The following is a 14,384-nucleotide window of genomic DNA, read 5'->3' on the forward strand; positions in this document are numbered from 1 at the left end:
AAGGAAGAGCACAGCCTCTAATTGGTTAACTACCAAAACAGGGGTTTTCAAGTGCACGGGCTGTCCAAACTGTTCATTCCTGCTACTCGGCAATCGGTTCACTAACCCTCAGGACAAGAAGTCCTACACAATCAGACAGAGACTTGACTGCAATAGCAAATTTGTAGTCTATGTGTTGAAATGTCCATGCAATCTGCTATATGTTGGGAAGACTAGCAGGATGCTGAAAGAACGTCTAAGTCAACATCGTTCTACAATCAAAAAGAGCATTACACAGGGTGGAATTTCAAGTGACTTTTCAACCTTACCTGTTGCAAGACATTTTATGGAGGCTAAACATTCCATTAATCAACTCAAGTGTTGTATCTTGGATCAGATCCCACCACTACAAAGGGGTGGTGATCGCAACAAAATCCTTTTGCAAAGAGAACACCAATGGATTGATAGATTGCAATCATTGGCCCCGAATGGGCTTAATGAGGAATTCCGTTTAGGATGCTTCCTGTGACTCGGCAGAAGTATATACTGAGTCAATTGTTCTGGTTTAATTTTCTTAGACACCGCCGTGTGTCATGTTAATCATTTTACACCTGTCAATGCTCTCTGATTTAGTCTCTCACTCACTGGGCCAATTGGACTCTTAATTGTGTAATGGACACATAACTGCACACCGTATTGATTGATACTACCATACCACACTGGACCTCATCCGATCCCGTCCGATCTTGGCAATTAAGCAGTGATGGGCCTAGTAAGTACCACATTTGGAGACAAGGTGGGAATACTAGGTGTTGTATTAAAATTATCGGTGGACGGTTCTTCTTGTGGTCATATTTACATTATCACACAGGTTGTGACACAGGTGATGATACTCACGCCATATAATACGGATAGATATGGACACGAATATCGGATACCATCTTACCACGCTGGAAATCATCCAATCTCGTCCGATCTTGGCAATTAAGCAGCGTTGGGCCCAGTCAGTACCATACTTGGAAAGGGTATGAGAATACTGGGTACGGTACCCTGAGACATGATTGTCCTATACTGATCATTTTGTATCCCCGCTGCATGCTAGACATCATCTGGTTTCCACACTGTCATGTGGTACTATACCTGTTGGATTCAATTGATCCTTTTAGCCATGATTTATTGACTCCGTTATGGTGGAGTGTAAAAATTTGCATCTATTACCGCTGAGTGACATGTCATCTTTGCCATCTTTTCTGACACTTCTCTTATATTATGCTTTAGTGGTGGTATGCTACCATCAACAATGCTCTGAGCTGCTTATTATTATTGCTGTGCAGGTTGTGCTGCAGAGTGTAAATATTGCATTCATAACCCCTGAGCGACATGTCATCCGAGCCGTCCTTTATATCATGCTAATGTGGTGGTATGCTTAAATCAATATTGCTCTTAGCTGGTTATCACCATTGCCACGCAGGTTGATATTGTTTGGTCTAATTGCCCTATATGTGTACATGTAATTACATTTCATTATTGAGCTGTCTGTGGTTCCGTGCCGCTGGCGCACTGTGGGGTTAAAAACTCTGCAGATGTGACTGTGTCCGGGATTACAGGCAGCAGCATTTCTATTTGCATGCCGCTGTACTTACTATACAGATCGTCCCACGCTACACTACTGTTACGCTGCTGGAGCCGGTCACTAAGGAGAGAGCCGGGTTTGTGTACCCTAGCAACGCATCACGTGCGGGCAGGAGCCAATCAGATAGCAGCTATGACGCGCTGCTTCCGGCCGTCCCGTTCGGATATTCTGGCACCTTCTCCGCTATTTAAGATAGCTCCTGACAGAGTGACAGCTGCCCCTGATGAAGACCACCATGTGTTGAAACGGCTGTTGGGCGTACTGTAAACAGTGGGGTGTATCCTTGATGTATCCTTGATGTCTTTTCAGGATTAAAAAACCCCTTTTTTTCTTCAACTAAAACGTGAGTGCTGGTCTAATTCTTTTTTCAGCTATGGGAAAAGTGAGTGTGTATATTGATTATTAGGACCTTGCACCAACTATCTTTTGACTTTAGACATAGAGTGCTGTCACCTTGCTATATATATGCTATATATCATATGGATAGAGCGGAAATGCGGACCCGTCCTCAATTCCTGCCAAAAGTGGTTTCATCCTTTCATATGAACTATTGTGGTGCCTGTGGCTACGCGTGACTTGGAGGATCCCGAGTCCCTTGATGTGGTCAGGGCTTTGAAAAGTTACGTGGCCAGATCGGCTACATTCAGAAAAACAGAAGCACTGTGTGTCATGTATGCAACCAACAAGATTGGTGCCCCTGCTTCAAAGTAGACTATTGCTCGCTGGATCTGTAACACGATTCAGCAGGCGCATTCTATGGCGGGATTGCCGTTACCTAAATCGGTCAAGGCCCATTCCACTAGGAAGGTGGGCTCTTCTTGGGCGGCTGCCAGAGGGGTCTCAGCATTACAGCTTTGCCAAGCGCCTACTTGGTCAGGTTCAAACACTTTTGCAAAGTTCTATAAGTTTGATACCCTGGCTGAGGAGGACCTCCTGTTTGCTCAATCGGTGCTGCAGAGTCATCCGCACTCTCCCGCCCGTTTGGGAGCTTTGGTATAATCCCCATAGTCCTTACGGAGTCCCCAGCATCCTCTAGGACGTAAGAGAAAATAAGATTTTAAACCTACCGGTAAATCTTTTTCTCGTAGTCGGTAGAGGATGCTGGGCGCCCGTCCCAAGTGCGGACTACTTCTGCAGGACTTGTATATAGTTATTGCTTAAATAAGGGTTATGTTATAGTCTCATCGGTCTTGGACTGATGCTATGTCGTTTTCATACTGTTAACTGGATAGTATATCACAAGTTATACGGTGTGATTGGTATGGCTGGTATGAATCTTGCCCTTGGATTAACAAAAATCCTTTCCTCGTACTGTCCGTCTCCTCTCGACACAGTTTCTCTAACTGAGGTCTGGAGGAGGGGCATAGAGGGAGGAGCCAGTGCACATCAGATCTAAAGTCTTTCTTAAAGTGCCCATGTCTCCTGCTGAGCCCGTCTATCCCCATGGTCCTTACCGAGTCCCCAGCATCCTCTACGGACTACGAGAAAAAGATTTACCGGTAGGTTTAAAATCTTATTTTAAATAGTCTTCGTGTGTATATTGTGTGTTTATTATTAGTTTATGCATTAGTTTTAAATGTATAGTTTCATAAATGTTGCTAAACAATTACGTTTGGGGACAATGGGCACAAACATTGCATATCTAACAATTATATTTGGTTTGCATTAACAACAGTTTACTGTGCCTACAAACACAATATATTGCCACAAAGCACTTTGGTTACTAGGGACAACATGCCATAGCTGTAGAAATAGACAAGTGAACAAAATCACACTTAATAATGTGTTATGCACCAGGGACGTGCAGTCAGGGGAGGCAGGGGAGGCAGTGCCTCCCCTGTCATTAATGATTAAAATAATGTAAAGAAGATATTTATGACACATATTCTGTGTCATAACTATCTGCTTTAGCCTTTACATTATTTTAAGCTTTTTTACTGGTGTAAAAACTGTCTTTAATGTGTTTCGGAGGCACTGCTGCCAGTGCCTCCCGCTATCAATGGGAAATGGCCGGAAGCGGGGGGCGGGGCTAAGCTTTGGGCAGTGAAAGCCCATTAAAAAAATCATCAGAAGCGGCACTTACTATAAGTGCCTCTTTGACAGGGGGCGTGCTTTCAGCCTAAATGAAAGCACGCCCCTGTCACTAGCACTGATGTCATTGGCCAGTCATGGGGATGGAGGTGGGGGACGACGACGAGACACAGCATGTATTTTTTAATACTTGTCATTTACATGTGCGGCCGCCTATTAGCTCCCCGTCCTCCCATCCCCCCGGTAATGCAGTCCGGCCAGAGGCAGAGGGGAGATAGGAGCCGCCACCGCGATACCCTTCACTGGAATATCCCCCGGCCGCTGGCCTACCTGGCCGCCCGCCCAGCGCACGGACTCCCCCGGCCGCCCGCCCAGCGCACGGACTCCCCCGGCCGGCCGCCCACCCACCCGGCGCACGGACTCCTCCGCCACCTGGCGCACGGACTCCTCCGCCCTCCCGCCCGGCGCACGGACTCCTCGTCTGCCTGGTGTGAGGCAGTCAGAGGTGAGGTGACATGCTTAACTGGCTGCTCCTTCCCAGCACTGCTCCCATCCTGCCCAACCCCCCTCCCCCCCCCCAACTCAGCACCGTTACCCCCATCCTGCCCCCGCTGCTCCACACCACTACTTCCATCCTATCCCCCTGCTATGCACCACTGCTCCCATCCTGCCTCCCTGCTATGCACCACTACTCCCATCCTGCCCCCCTGCTCCACACCACTACTCCCATCCTGCCCCCCTGCTCCACACCACTACTCCCATCCTGCCCCCCTGCTATGCACCACTACTCCCATCCTGCCCCCCTGCTCTACACCACTACTCCCATCCTATCCCCCTGCTATGCACCACTGCTCCCATCCTGCCCCCCTGCTATGCACCACTACTCCCATCCTGCCCCCGCTGCTCCACACCACTACTCCCATCCTATCCCCCTGCTATGCACCACTACTCCCATCCTGCCCCCCTGCTCCACACCACTACTCCCATCCTGCCCCCCTGCTCCACACCACTGCTCCCATCCTGCCCCCCTGCTATGCACAACTACTCCCATCCTGCCCCCCTGCTCCACACCACTACTCCCATCCTGCCCCCCAGCTATGCACCACTACTCCCATCCTGCCCCCCTGCTCCACACCACTACTCCCATCCTGCCCCCCTGCTCCACACCACTACTCCCATCCTATCCCCCTGCTATGCACCACTGCTCCCATCCTGCCCCCCTGCTATGTACCACTACTCCCATCCTGCCCCCCTGCTCCACACCACTACTCCCATCCTGCCCCCCAGCTATGCACCACTACTCCCATCCTGCCCCCCTGCTCCACACCACTACTCCCATCCTGCCCCCCAGCTATGCACCACTACTCCCATCCTGCCCCCCTGCTCCACACCACTACTCCCATCCTGCCCCCCAGCTATGCACCACTACTCCCATCCTATCCCCCTGCTCTGCACCACTACTCCCCCTGCTCTCCCCCCCAACTCAGCACCACTGCTCCTATCTTGCCCACCGCTCTGCACCAATGCTCCCATCCTGGTCCCCTGCTATGCACCACTACTCCCATCCTGCCCCCCTGCTCCACACCACTACTCCCATCCTGCCCCCAGCTATGCACCACTACTCCCATCCTGCCCCCCAGCTATGCACCACTACTCCCATCCTATCCCCCTGCTCTGCACCACTACTCCCCCTGCTCTCCCCCCCAACTCAGCACCACTGCTCCTATCCTGCCCCCCGCTCTGCACCAATGCTCCCATCCTGGCCCCCTGCTATGCACCACTACTCCCATCCTGCCCCCCTGCTCCACACCACTACTCCCATCCTGCCCCCCAGCTATGCACCACTACTCCCATCCTACCCCTCTGCTCCACACCACTACTCCCATCCTGCCCCCAGCTATGCACCACTACTCCCATCCTGTCCCCCCTGCTATGCACCACTACTCCCATCCTATCCCCCTGCTATGCACCACTACTCCCCCTGCTCCCCCCCCCCAACTCAGCACCACTGCTCCTATCCTGCCCCCCGCTCTGCACCAATGCTCCCATCCTGCCCCCCTGCTCCACACCACTACTCCCATCCTATCCCCCTGCTATGCACCACTGCTCCCATCCTGCCCCCCTGCTATGCACCACTGCTCCCATCCTGCCCCACTGCTATGCACCACTACTCCCATCCTGCCCGCTGCCCCACACTACTCCTCCGCCTCAATGCACTGTGCGATGTGACCTGATGATGTCACACCACGCGAACGGCCGCCCACCTGCCCGTGTTCTCCTGCTGGGCCCACCAATTCCACTTATGAGGCTGAGAGACAGTGAAGGGCGGGCGACTGAGAGGCACAGACAGAAGGGTGGGAGGCTCAGAGGCACAGAGTGAAGTGGGGAGAAAGAGAGACAAAGTGAGGGGTATTGCGAGAGATTCAGATGGGAGATGATGGCGTGGCTGAGAGACGACGCAGGGAGGAGATGATGGTGTGGCTGAGAGACGACGCAGGGCGAAGATGATGGTGTGGCTGAGAGATGCAGAGAAGGGGTAATGTGTAATACCCTGTACTAGTAACGTAATACTGTATGTGATTATATACATATAACAATAATTAAGAAAAAGTTTATAAAGTTTATTTTATTAAAACTACCACTTAGTGGTAAAAAGTTAATGAATTATAGATACCCTCCTGGAGGGCAAAGTTTTATATAAAAGTGTATCACCCTCACGGAGGGTAGGTGACCTGGACAGGACAGTTAATGGCCCAGGAAAATTGTAGACTGTTGGGGGTTAGTAGGAGCGCCACGAGGAGGATTAAAGTTGGCTCGTGGAGAGAGCAGAGAGCGGGATTAATCCGGGGCTTTGGGACAGAGGATATAAAAGAGGCTGAAGGAAAAACCGTTGGGTCGTCGTCGCTGAGGAGAGAGAGGGAGGAGAAGGACGACGCTGTATGAAGAGGCAAAGGCAGGACTCTTACCTCCGGACACCCGAGTCAATACAGGGTCATTGTTGGTTCCCGCAGCTTAGTGCTTGTCTCACCCGCTTGGATCGTTCAGCGGGTGGTCGCCTGAGAAGCTGTGACCAGCCCTTGGGTGTAGTGTGCGGCTCGCAAGGGAGAGACGGCGCGAGGCGGAGCCAGGAGGCCCTGAGCGAACCGGAGTGAAGCAGGCGGGAGTTACGCAGCTAAGCCGGCCCTGAGTGAGGCGGGTCCGGACAAGAGTGACAACGGAGGGCGGAACCGGAGCTCCATATACGGTATTTATATGTCTACTACAGACAGTCAGCTGTAATGTCTTTCCAGCCAGCTAGCACGTATCAGCTTTGGCAGTAACCATCTGTATAGTGCACTCACAAAAGTCCCTCATCCCTGCTACAGCATTATCAAAGACTGTCAGCACAGGGTATCTAAAAGTCCCTCATGCCTACTACAGCATTGTCAGAGACAGTCAGCGCAGTGTATCCAGAAGTCCCTCATCCCTACTACAGCATTGTCAGAGACAGTCAGCGCAGTGTATCCAGAAGTCCCTCATCCCTACTACAGCATTGTCAGAGACAGTCAGCGCAGTGTATCCAGAAGTTACTCAGCCCTGTTACAGCATTGTCAGATACAATTGGACTAATATTATCATTGGATACCTAATCTGACAGCATTTCAGCAAATTTCATAGCATAACCGTGAGGTACCGCTAAACATCATTTAGTGATATTAGCCAGTAACCGGCATCGGAGTAGTAATTAACTAGTATAGCAAATCCAGAAACATAGATGAACTTCAAAAACAGCTTTCATCCGTGTAGTCAAGGTGGCCTCCAAAAATTGTTGAACTTGAGTCTGATTATCGGAGTGGGAATATTGCATTTGTATAGTTCCCTCCATTAAACTACTGGTCGACACCGTCAACACAAGAGATATAGGAATTCATAGAGCTCAGATAGACTGTAAAGATTGTTATTTTGACGTGCACCAACGAGTGACTATGAGTACTCCAACCAGAAAGTTAGGTTATTAGGGGAACCCATTCCCCGTACGGTACCGGTAGCGCGTAATCATTACATAAGTAATACTATTGTGACATATTATACTGTATTGTATGAATTTGGTTGTTGTTGTGTTAACCTCTATACACAGGTTACCTTGTTTACTACCAATCAAATTGAGGACGGAGAGTGATTCCAGTGAAATAAAGTTTTATTATTTATTATACTTTTATTGCCATTAATTTATTACAGGGTATAGATTTTAAACAGGCTTTGCTAGTCCCGAACATAGGAACTCATTATTTCATCAACCACAAGTTGACAGACTAGTGTATAATCACAAATGGTGTGGCTGATAGACGCGAGGGAAGGAGGTGACACGAGTCTGGTTGATCCTCTGTTGTATGATGATCACATTGGTTATATTCCTACACAAACAGGAATCTTCCGGATCATGTGATCTCCTACATGAATAGTGATTACCGACTGAAGACGCTGTCTGCCCAGGAAGGATACATTTCTTCAGAGGTTCCCCGTTATGAGAAACCACCATATAGGTAAGGTGCATATTGAATAGAAAAGAATGCCAATAGGCGGTGCTAGACACACCCAGTAGGCGGTGCTAGACACGCCCAATAGGTGTTGCTAGACATGCCCAGTAGGTGGTACTAGACACGCCTCTACGACGGTGCACCCCCTAATAAAATGTGCTGCGCGCGCCTGTGTGCGGCGGGGGCTGCAGCGGGGGAGAGTGGTGGGTACTTGAGTTTGGAATGGGCTGAGCTCACCCATGCTTTATCAGGGACCCAAGGCTCAGGGCTGTACTCCTTCTGTTGTATTCTATACTGCTGGTAGATGGGACAGTAATGTGCTCTCCCTGGCGTCATCCTCTTCCTGTCACCCTCTTACTGTTACCGACTGCTGTAACCCGCAGCTGGCACCGACTGCTGGTACCCTCTCACTGTCACCCTCTCCCTGGCGTCACTCTCTCGACATCACCCTCAGCTGGCACTGACTGCTTTCACCCTCTCCCCGTCACCCTCTCCCCGTCAGCCACAGCTGGCCCCGACTGCTATCACTCTCTCCCTGCCAACCTATCCCTGGCGTCACCCTCTTCCCATCACCCACAGCTGGCACCGACTGCTGTCACCCTCTCCCTGTCATCACCCTCTCTCCATTACCCACAGCTGGCACAGACTGCTCTACCCTCTCACTGTCACCCTCTACCTGGCGTCAACCTCTACCCGTCAACCGCTCCTTGTTGCCCACAGCTGGCACCGGCTGCTGTCACCCTCTACCTGGCGTCACCTTCTCTCCGTCACCCACAGCTGGCGCCAACTGCAGTCACCCTCTCCCCCTCTTCCTATCACCAACTCCCTGGTATCAACTGTGCTACTCAGCGGTCGCAATACTGTTAGATATTAATAGATCTTGGGTAATGTCTCTAGACTTAGTAAGTTTGCCTGGTAATTTATACGCTCTCTCTCTCTCTTTACAGGTCTTCACAGATCCGGACGTGGAAACTAATTGTTCCTGACTGAGGTGAGTATCATACAATACCAATGACTCTAATCAATATACATCGGACCACATCATATGCAATAAAGTTTTATTTAACAGGAACCCAGGTACCAGTGCGACTCCTGAACCGCCTTCTCCTTCTCCTTACCTAAATAATGGTTAGTACAATATACCGTATATGACTACAAGAACAAAACATTATATCACATTGATACAACACAGCAATGTCATATTAAGTTCCTTGACAACTCCCGTATAGCCCGATCCCTCAGTTTAACTCCCCTAACAATACCCACAGTTCAGCTGATTATTCATACGTTGGTGCACTTGTAGAGGGTGATGTTATATTCCCTGGGTGAGGTTTCTTCCCCTACACGTTACTCTCTGTTTCACGCTGGGATGCCGACAGTTAATCTTCCGATACCTCTATACAGGTTAATGTGGAGGTATGTTACTGAACTTTAACGTTTAGTTATCTCTGGCTGTTAGTTATTTTATATATCCTGAAATCGTGAAGGTTACATTCAGGTCAACTTAAACTTGTAGAAGCCTCAACTCTCTATCCTGTCTTAGTCTGTATTAGTGTCTGCTCCCTGACGGATGGATCAATAGTTCTGTACTATCATCCGTGACTGTATGATTATCCCTCCTTCCTTTCATCCGTTGCTTCCTATGGCTGACTCTTGTTATCACTACGGCTGACTGTGGTTACTTCACGTGACTATTTCTTTCCGAGACTAGGCAATGCTGTCTGTATAGGTTCCCAGTCTCACCATACTGGGCTAGTATCAGTCCTTGACTTTCTGGATACTATGCAACTCTGTGCTACTGGACCCAGTAGTGACACAGCCTTTCTGATGGTACTAAGCTGTCACATATTCTAGCAGGGACAGAGGACTATCTTTGCTTTTAAGTAGTTGCTGGGCTACTTTTCAGTGTCTCTGCAATTATATCTCTCTTTTACGGTGTACTATTATAAGGAAATACCTTTATGCTGACGGCACTTCTCTGATAACCGGACCGTTTGAAGGGGCCGTGCGCCGCTCCCACTCCGTCTGACAGGGAGGGAAAATTAAGCTTCAACCTGATGCCGGCTCACGGGGTTTCTGTGGTATTCGCCCCGTACAGTTCAGGGAAGCCGACTACACTCAGGGATGCCAGGGAGGGAGGATGACGCTCTGTCGGGAGGCCGGCCCTGGGAATTGCTTATTGGGCAGTGACAGCTGCCTCCGCCCCGTACCTTGTGGGGAAAGCCGCTTCCGCTCCTTCTCTCCGGCTGGTAAGCTTGCTTCAGCTTTTCTGTCTGTCTGTGGCCGGTTGCTGGCTCTCCGCTGCCCCGCTCTCCACACCAAACTCCCGATCTCCTCAGCTTTGGGTTAGTCCTCTCTCCGCACTCTGCTCAGGGCGGCTCACCTCCGTTCCGTTACACCAACTGCCGCCTCGAGCCCGTCTCTCTTCTTTTTATCCCCTTTCAGTGGGTCCCCGGATGTCTCCCGCCGGCGGCGCGGGGACACCCTGTCCGACAATCTACCTCCTTCAGGGTCCCTAACACCTCCAGTACGTTTGCTTTCTTACATTCGACCACGTGAAACAGTGAAACCCAGTCATTAATAAAGTCACAGATCTATCATCTGCAATACTGGGTATCACACACCTCCCCGGTAATTTGATGCATATCCTTATGCATTGCAGTATCAATTATACCTTCCCAACCCTCTTTGGACCATTACATATCGATTTTCACTGGTACTTTTATTCTAACATAACAATTTTTCTCTACAATTACACTTTATTTTATTTAATCAACTTAATCATTTTAACTGTAGCAAGACTACTCTTATAACTGATATCGAATAGGGACTTTCCCTTTTGTGCTCCTTTCAGAGCGTCTCAATACCGGAACTCCCGGATCAACAGAAACTGGGACACTTTCCTTTGGTGGTACACCACTCTCGGAGGGCATAGTTTCTCCGACTGTGTTAAATATCGGCCAACACAAACTCGTCATCATATCCGGGAATGAAGTTGGTTCTGTCGTGATCTCCATCGGTATCACATCTTGTCTCTCCGGCGCCGACCAGATAGGGCATAGTTTCAATTGATTTCTATGTACCAGACTCGATCGACTGCCATCTTCTGATTGAATCTGGTACACAGCACTATCCGGGTTGGGTATGTTTATTATCCTATATGGACGAGGCTCCCATTGATAATCTAATTTGCTTTGTCGTCGATTGTTCTTTCTGAGTACTCTACATCCTATAGGCAGTGATTCCGCCTTGGCTTTGATATTGTAGTTATGCTCTTGCCGTTTGTGCACCATTCCTCGATGTTGCTTGACCATGTCTTGAGCTACCTTTAGTCGCCGTTGATGTTCTGACACCCAATCAGCTTCTAAGAACAATTCAGATGTAACCTCCATACTTAGACTGACATCTGCTGGTAATCTTCCTTGTCTACCAAATAATAAGTAATATGGAGTATATCCAGTTGAACTATGGACCGTATTATTGTAGATGAAGATGAGCTCTGTTAACAGCAATGGCCAATTGTTTCGTCGTTGTTCGGGAAGAATCCTTAACATTTGCAAGAGTGTCTGATTTGTCCGTTCACACAGGCCATTTCCTTGGGGATGATATGGAGTAGTTTTAATCTTCTTACATCCATATAGGAGGCATAACTCCTGGAACAGTTTGGAAGTGAACGCTGGTCCTTGATCCGTCAAAATCTTATCTGGAAATCCATAGGGTCTCACAAAAGCCCTCCAAAAAATCTCTGCTGTGGTTTTGGCTGTCATATTTTTCACCGGTAATGCCACTGCGAATTTAGTGTAATGGTCAACTATCATGATGGCATATTCATATCCCAGTGTACTCTTCTCCAGCTTGACATGGTCAATGGTTACCAACTCCAAGGGTTGGTGACTAACTATTGGATGGAGTGGAGCTCTCTCGTTGGTTCTTGGTGTTTTTCGGAGATTACAGTCAGTACAGTGTTGACACCATTCTTCAACGCTTTGACGCAATCCAACCCAATAGACCCTTTGTCTAAGATTCACTTCTGTCTTTTGACTCCCGAAATGTCCAGACTGATTATGATATGCATTTAATAGAATTGGTGCTTTCGTAATCGGGATGAGCACTTGGGCCATCGTTAAGTGAGTTTTGGGATTCGTACTTTTCCGGATTAGTACATTCCGATGTATTTCTAGGCGATCCCTTTGTCTCCACAATTTCACCAATTCTGGGGCTGCAACTTGCCGTTCGCTTTTCGACAGCCCTTTTTTATGCAAGAGCAAACTTTTCAACTGTTGGAAAGGAGGATACTCTTCCTGCCACCTCTTCCATTCACTCTGATCCTCTTCCTCGAGATGTCTGACAGCTTCACCTCTCTGACTCCTAGGTTTCGGGAAATGTTTAATTGCCAATTGGCGGGTCCTTTGAAAAGGAGGCATTTCCACCATTTCGAACTTATCCTCTTCGTCCAATTCCTCCCTGTCGGCCAGACGAGATAGTGCGTCTGCGTTACTATTATTCTGTCCGGGCCGATATTGAATGGTAAATTTATAATTGGACAGTCGGGCATACCAGCGCTGCTCTAAGGCTCCCATCTTAGCCGTAGCTAAATGTGCCAGCGGATTGCAGTCAGTATATGCTACGAACGGAGTAACAGCCAGATAGTCTCTGAATTTCTCAGTGATGGCCCACACTAACGCTAAAAATTCTAATTTAAAAGCGCTATAGTTAGCGTCGTTACGTTCGGTTTTCCGTAAGCCTCGGCTGGCATAGGCTATGACCTTTTCTTTACCATCTTGTAATTGGGCAAGTATGGCACCGAGCCCTTGTTGACTAGCATCTGTTTGTAGGATGAAAGGTTTACTGTAATCCGGGTATGACAATATTGGCGATTGTGTCAACAGCTCCTTGAGTTGTTCAAAAGCGATCTGTTGTTTAGAAGTCCAGACAACTGGTAGTTGTTTACTCTGTCTGACTTGCGGTACGTCCCGAAGTAGTTCGTGTAAGGGAGCAGCTATTTTAGCAAAATTTTTCACAAACCTCCTATAATACCCCACGAATCCCAGGAATCTTCTCACATCTTTGACCGTCTGGGGAATTGGCCATTCTTGAACGACTCTAATCTTTTCGGGATCTGGAGCTACTCCCTCGGAACTCACTAAGTGTCCCAAGTAGTGAACCTGTGGTTTTAATAAGTGACACTTGCCTGGGTTGACTTTCAGTCCATAATTAGCGAGTTGTTGCAGAACTTCTTGTAGATGTTGTACATGCTCTGAATACGACTTTGAAAATATAATGATATCGTCTAGGTATAATAAGATCATTTCAAAGTTCTTATGGCCCAAACAATGTTCCATCATCCTTTGAAACGTTGCAGGGGCATTACATAATCCAAAGGGCATTCTTTTAAATTCATATAAGCCCATGGGGGTGGTAAAAGCTGTTTTTTCTTGGTCTTCTGGTGCCACCATGATCTGCCAGTACCCACTTGTCAAATCTAACGTGGAGAAGTATTTAGCTGATTTCAATGCTGCTATCGACTCCTCGATTCGGGGAAGTGGATAAGCGTCCCGATGCGTGATCTGATTTAACTTCCTGTAATCCACGCAAAACCGTAGTTGTCCGTTTTTCTTTTTTACGAGTACCATGGGGGCGGCCCAGGGGCTATGACTTTCCTGGATGACCCCAGTGACTTTCATATCTTCTAACATTTGTCGAACTGGCTGATATAAAGCCGGGGCTACTGGCCTATGTTTTTCGCGTATCGGTATCGCGTTCCCTGTCACAATCTGATGTTTTATAGTCGTAACGGTGCCAAAATCCAATGGATTTTTACTAAACGTTTGTGGATTTCTCTTTACCACTTGCAACACTCCCTCCTTCTGTTCTAACGGAGTATCCTCATTTCCGATTTGGATACCCGTCCACCAATCATTTTGTGCATCTTCTTTCGTGTCGGTAACCTCATTACTTTGTCTCTGCACCCTGGTCGGTGCATGCAGTATGTCCTGAAAGGTGACCCATGTGAGGTTTGCGATCGGTCTTTGACGATATAACTTAATCCGGTGGTTATGAGGATTCATGACCCGTATTGGCACTCGTCCGTTCTTAATACGTACTAAACAATGGGCCACCACAATTCCATCTTCTTCATTCCTTTCGTAAGGTTCAACCAGGGCCTCATAACTTTGGCCCCGCGGGCCACAGCGAGCCTTGGCCCAAACTACTACTTCTGAATT

General features: G+C 48.4%; 1 pseudogene; it reads left to right on the forward strand.

Moving 5' to 3' along the window:
* Positions 1–680: 680 nt before the first annotated feature.
* Positions 681–800, forward strand: LOC134940710 (5S ribosomal RNA; annotated as a pseudogene).
* The last annotated feature ends 13,584 nt before the right edge of the window (positions 801–14,384 follow it).

Source organism: Pseudophryne corroboree, chromosome 1 (genome assembly GCF_028390025.1).
Source record: "Pseudophryne corroboree isolate aPseCor3 chromosome 1, aPseCor3.hap2, whole genome shotgun sequence".
Lineage (NCBI taxonomy): Eukaryota > Metazoa > Chordata > Amphibia > Anura > Myobatrachidae > Pseudophryne > Pseudophryne corroboree.